Source organism: Phalangium opilio, unplaced genomic scaffold (genome assembly GCF_054372755.1).
Source record: "Phalangium opilio isolate 3A_F unplaced genomic scaffold, DU_Popi_V2 ptg000037l_1, whole genome shotgun sequence".
Taxonomy (NCBI): domain Eukaryota; kingdom Metazoa; phylum Arthropoda; class Arachnida; order Opiliones; family Phalangiidae; genus Phalangium; species Phalangium opilio.
In genome coordinates, this window is record NW_028324160.1 from 7,692,393 (window position 1) to 7,697,385 (window position 4,993).

At 35.9% G+C, this 4,993-nt stretch overlaps 1 long non-coding RNA gene across 2 annotated transcripts; it reads right to left on the bottom strand.

Moving 5' to 3' along the window:
• Positions 1-1,917: 1,917 nt before the first annotated feature.
• LOC149684097 (uncharacterized) lies at positions 1,918-2,980 on the bottom strand. Of its 2 annotated transcripts, none has more exons than XR_016384221.1 (3): positions 2,590-2,980; positions 2,378-2,517; positions 1,918-2,306 (listed from the first exon to the last, which is right to left on the bottom strand). It is a non-coding gene; the product is annotated as an uncharacterized LOC149684097 (long non-coding RNA). The 2 variants fall into 2 exon arrangements; XR_016384220.1 differs by having other exon boundaries at positions 1,918-2,309.
• Positions 2,981-4,993: the final 2,013 nt, after the last annotated feature.

Here is a 4,993-nt window from a genome sequence, read left to right on the forward strand (position 1 = left end):
ATTAAATCCATCTCTTTGTCATTTGGCTCCGTTAATTTCTGAAACTTACCAAAAACTAGTGTATTACATATTTAACCAAAATGTATGTTAATTAACCAAACAAAAAACGTTATGAAATAAAGAGCTTGAGAATGGATCCCCTTAAAACCAAAACCAAGACCTGTAAGTGTTGTAGTTTGAAACAATTTTTGAAAATGAACACTTTCGTTTCTTTTATATTTACCTACGATAATTTTAGAATCAAGGCTTAGTTGCAGAACCACTGTAACACTAAACAGTGTGTTACACATTAAACATAAACCAAAATAAATATAATTTTAACTATACATCGTGTTATAAGCGCCTTTAAAAAAAACGAGCCCTCAAAATACAAAAGCTACGTTAGTATGTCGAAAAATTAAGAAAACATGTTAGAGAACCAATGAACAGCAATCTTTTGCACGTTTAATACGAAATTTAAATTTATATAATGCAAATATAAAATGTTATTAAATGAAAGACTATGTAAGTTCTGTTTGTCATTATTTCCCTTGAAAAGTTGTCGCTAGCGTTCAGCCAACGGAGGTTTCATCATCAAGGTGTAAAATTTACCCCTTCAGCTGATTGATGTGTCCTAGCTGTCACAGATAATAATGTAGTAATTAATTGATCTACCAGTAAGATTAATAATTAATTTGAACATACCAACAGTATTCGTAATGTCTGGCTTTTATCTCAACCGAAGTTAATGTTGCCTATTCCTATAACATGATTAACATCAACATAACGCTACCTTGACCGAGGCTTAGATTTAAAAAAATGTACAAGGGTTTTGACTTTTTTAACTAAAGTCTTTGGTTTGTCGAGAGATAACGATTCTTGGGCCACCAGATTTAACGTATGAGCAAAACACGGTAAATGTTTAAATTCACCAAAGGTGTCTTTTACTGCCCTAACAATATTGGCTCCATTGTCTGTGACACAGCCTACCACTTTCATAACTGATATATTCCAATCAGCTAAAATTTCAGATAATTTCGTTGCAATGGCCTCCGAAGTGTGGCTACCTGGGAACTCCTCTACAGTCAAATTATGCGATCTATGTTCTTCCTCAAAAATGTAATGAACCGTAACCCCAATAAAAGAGGTGTTAGAACAACTTTCCGACCATATATCGGAAGTTAATGAAACATGTTCTACAGAATTTATTACAGATTTAAGAGTTTCAACTAATTTTGTGTATTTTAAATCTAAACCAGCCGTTACTGTTTTCCTACATGGGAGTTTATAACGGGGGACTGCAACTTTCATTAAATAACGAAAGCCCTCTCCGTCAACCACACTAAGGGGCAATAGGTCTCGAGCAACCATGAACTGAATAGCATCAGTGAGTTCTAAATTCTTATTGCCTCCCGAATTAAATGCTGCTGCTCTATGAAAACTTTCGGTTAAAGTTCGCTGGTTGTGAGTTTCTGAAGCTACTTGGATGCTAGGTATTTTTTAACGCTACTGATTCAGTTGAAGATGTACTTGTACTTGGTAACGAAGTCGCGGTAGGGTTTTCATTTTCGATTGAAGTCGCGGTTCCCAATAATATCGTGGGGTTTTCATTTTCGATTGAAAGTGCAGTAGGGGCTTTTGGTACTAAAAGGTCAGGTTGGTCTGTCTTGGATTCAACGTTTAGATGATGATTAGTTCGTAAATGTTTAAGTAAATTACTCGTGTTACCAGATGTCGAAATAAGTTTGTCACAATAATTACATGCCGCAATATTTTTAGTTCGTTTAGTGAAATGATCCCATGCTGCACTTTTTCTCTTAATGGGGGCCATTTTGGTATACCAATAATTTATGGTTGGTTATACAATAAAAATACTAAATACTTCTCAACCACATTATTAACTATGAAGAGGGTCTACATCACTCTTGTCTTTGCAATTAAACAAGTGTAAAATGAATCTAACCTAAAATGGACTATAAAACTTCCACTATAAATTTTAGAAATAACAAAATTGACTTTCTCAAATAACAAAATAACGAATTTCTTTAAGGGAATTTAGGTGTGGGATGACTTTTAGATTTCCAAGGGCAGTTGCAGCTTTCCCAGGTTCAATACTGGTCAATATCCAAGTTTCGAACTTACAGATTTTCAAGTGGACTTTTCATAATCACATATTTCTTTGCTTTAGAGATGTAAACGTAGAAGTCTTCAAATGTACATAAATGGACCAAAAGTAAATGAACCAAAAGTAAATGAACCAAAAGTGGAATTTTGGATGGACTTCAAATAATAGATGGTCAAATTGCATTCAAGAAAATGGTGAATGCCTACTGAAAATAATTAGTGGTAATTACATACAGCGGAAAGGACAAAATATTGCAATTATTTCAGTTCATACCATTACACAAAAGACAGCCTTGAATATTGACTCCGCTTGACTAAGTAGTAATTATAATGCAAAAATAGCGATGGCATCCTAGGATTGTCAGGCTCCAAGAATTTGTAATTAAACTGCATTGTATGTGAATGCCTAAAATACTGAAAATAAATATTGGTTACTAATTATATACAGCAGTAAGGACAAAATATTGCAATTATTTCACTTCATACCATTACACAAAAGAGGACCTTGAATATTGACTCCCTTTGACTAAGTAGTAATTGTAGTTAACTAGTAGATTCATAAATTCAATGCAAAAATAGTGATGCCATCTTAGGATTGTCAGGCTCTAAAAATTTGTAACTAAACTGCATTGTATGTGAATGCCTAAACTACTGAAAACAAATAGTGGTTACTAATTACATACAGCGGAAAGGACACAATATTGCAATTATTTCACTTCATACCATTACACAAAAGAGGACCTTGAATATTGACTCCGCTTGACTAAGTAGTAATTGTAGTTCACTAGTATATTCGTAAATTCAATGCAAAAATAGCGATGTTATCTTAGGATTGTCAGGCTCTAAGAATTTGTAACTAAACTGCATTATAAATAAAATAAAAATCAAAACATTAAATTATTTAACTCACAAGCTTGATACATAGTATTTCAATACTTACTTTTAATTAAACCAACGATTGATTACTGACAATCGACAAATTGAAGAACTGGGACGAAACCCAACGCGGAATGTCTCTATCGTTTATAAAAAAAATGAGTAGCCGCCATAGCTTACTATTGCTTGATTTCGTTAAGTCGTTCTCACTTCTCACGCCGCCGCGCGACGTCACGCTTTCCCGCTAAGCGCAAAGGCTTAAAGTTTTTAAAAAATAATAGCTAGCCGCCATAGCCTATTATGATTAAATGTGGTTTTCCGCGTCACTTATTTTTAGTTATACTCACTTAACATTGTTAAATTATTAAGTTTAATTCCGATTAGGGGTTGGCACTTGGGAGTTTAAACTTACAACAGCGACAGACAATTTAAACAAAGAAGTTGAATGAAGAACAGAAGAAGAGAAGAACCTCATCGAGTCATCATCGCAGATAATTAATGGCGGCAATTTACGGCGTATACCTGCAGACTGACTGACTGAGTCCGTCACCCTCACCCGGATCCGCGAGAAATTAGGGGAGGCCCGCCCCTGAGCGCATGCGCCGTGGCCACGGTGGCCAATCACTTCGCAAATTGCGCATCGGATGACAGTGACGTCATGCAACACGCGGGTGCCGCATGTTGAACAAGCTAATACAAGAACGAGTGACGTCAGTCAAGAGTCAACTCTAGGAACGGACGATGGACCCTCTTGGGACTATGTCGATGAGGGAAACATTCACGTGATAAAATATATAGCAAATGATTGGCCACAAGTTATAAAAATGAAACCATCGTTAGATCGCAGGGGGGGGGGAAGATAGGGAAAAAAGTACTCGATGCTTCGGATTTTTTTAAAATACTCGATACCTGTATCGGATCTCAGAAACGGTACTAGATACCGGTATCGAAAGATTGAAGTACTCGATACCAAGTTGGCATCGAGTAGTATCGAACAGCCCTACTGCTCCAATCCAATTCCCATTTTTCTGCCGGTTCTTGGTGAGTGTGGATGTGCGATCATGTGCGATGTATTTTGAGATTAAACTTTTGCAATCTGTGATTGATAGTTTTTAAAATATTCGTAAAAGTTAAAAGTTTAAATATTTATAAACGATATTAAAGTGTTAATTTCTTCCTTGAATGAACAATAAGATTACAATAGATTTTTGAAAGTCCGAGGCCTAAGCTTCAAGTCGTCGCCATGATGCCACATCCACATGGTTCTTTGGAAGGGTCGAGCTGGCCAAGATCAACAGCCAGTGTTTTGAGACTAGTATATTTACCTCAACTAACTAAAATTGTCTTGTGGAGTGAGTCAATCTAACTGTTACCCTTTTGTTAAGAATTGTTATTCTTTCTATTACGTTTTTTTATATTTGTTGCGTCAATATAAAGAAATTTGAATGTTATTATTTATACTTTTAAGAGGACGATTGTGCAATTGATATAATTCAAACATTTCATTTCAGCCATCATTTCTTTAGTTCTCCTGAACTATCAATGAGTAACGCTCAATCATCAGATTTACTGCCAAGGAGAAACGCTCAAGCATCAGATTTACTGCCAAGAACCAGAGTTTGGGACTAGTACTGGAGTTGCTGTCAAGTACCTTAGTTCCCCTGAAGGATTGAAATTACCGACAACGAGCAGAGCTACCGTCAAGAGGCAAAGTTACCATCAAATACCGAATTCACCAAGTGCCGGAGTCAAGAATCAGAATTTCAGTCGAGAATCCCAGTTTCATTCAGTTATGGCTTTCATATTAAGGCATGTAGTTTTAAAGTGTTAATTAGATTTGCCCAATATTTTTATTGACATTGAACGGTAACACGAGAACATTTGGCTTCTGTCTTTGTCCGTTTAAGTCAGGGTTGCCCGACTCCTATTGAGTCATACATAGTTTACACTCATGGTGGACTCAAACTATTTACACCAGAAGGTCAGGATATCTAGAGCGCAAAAGCAGCGGCTT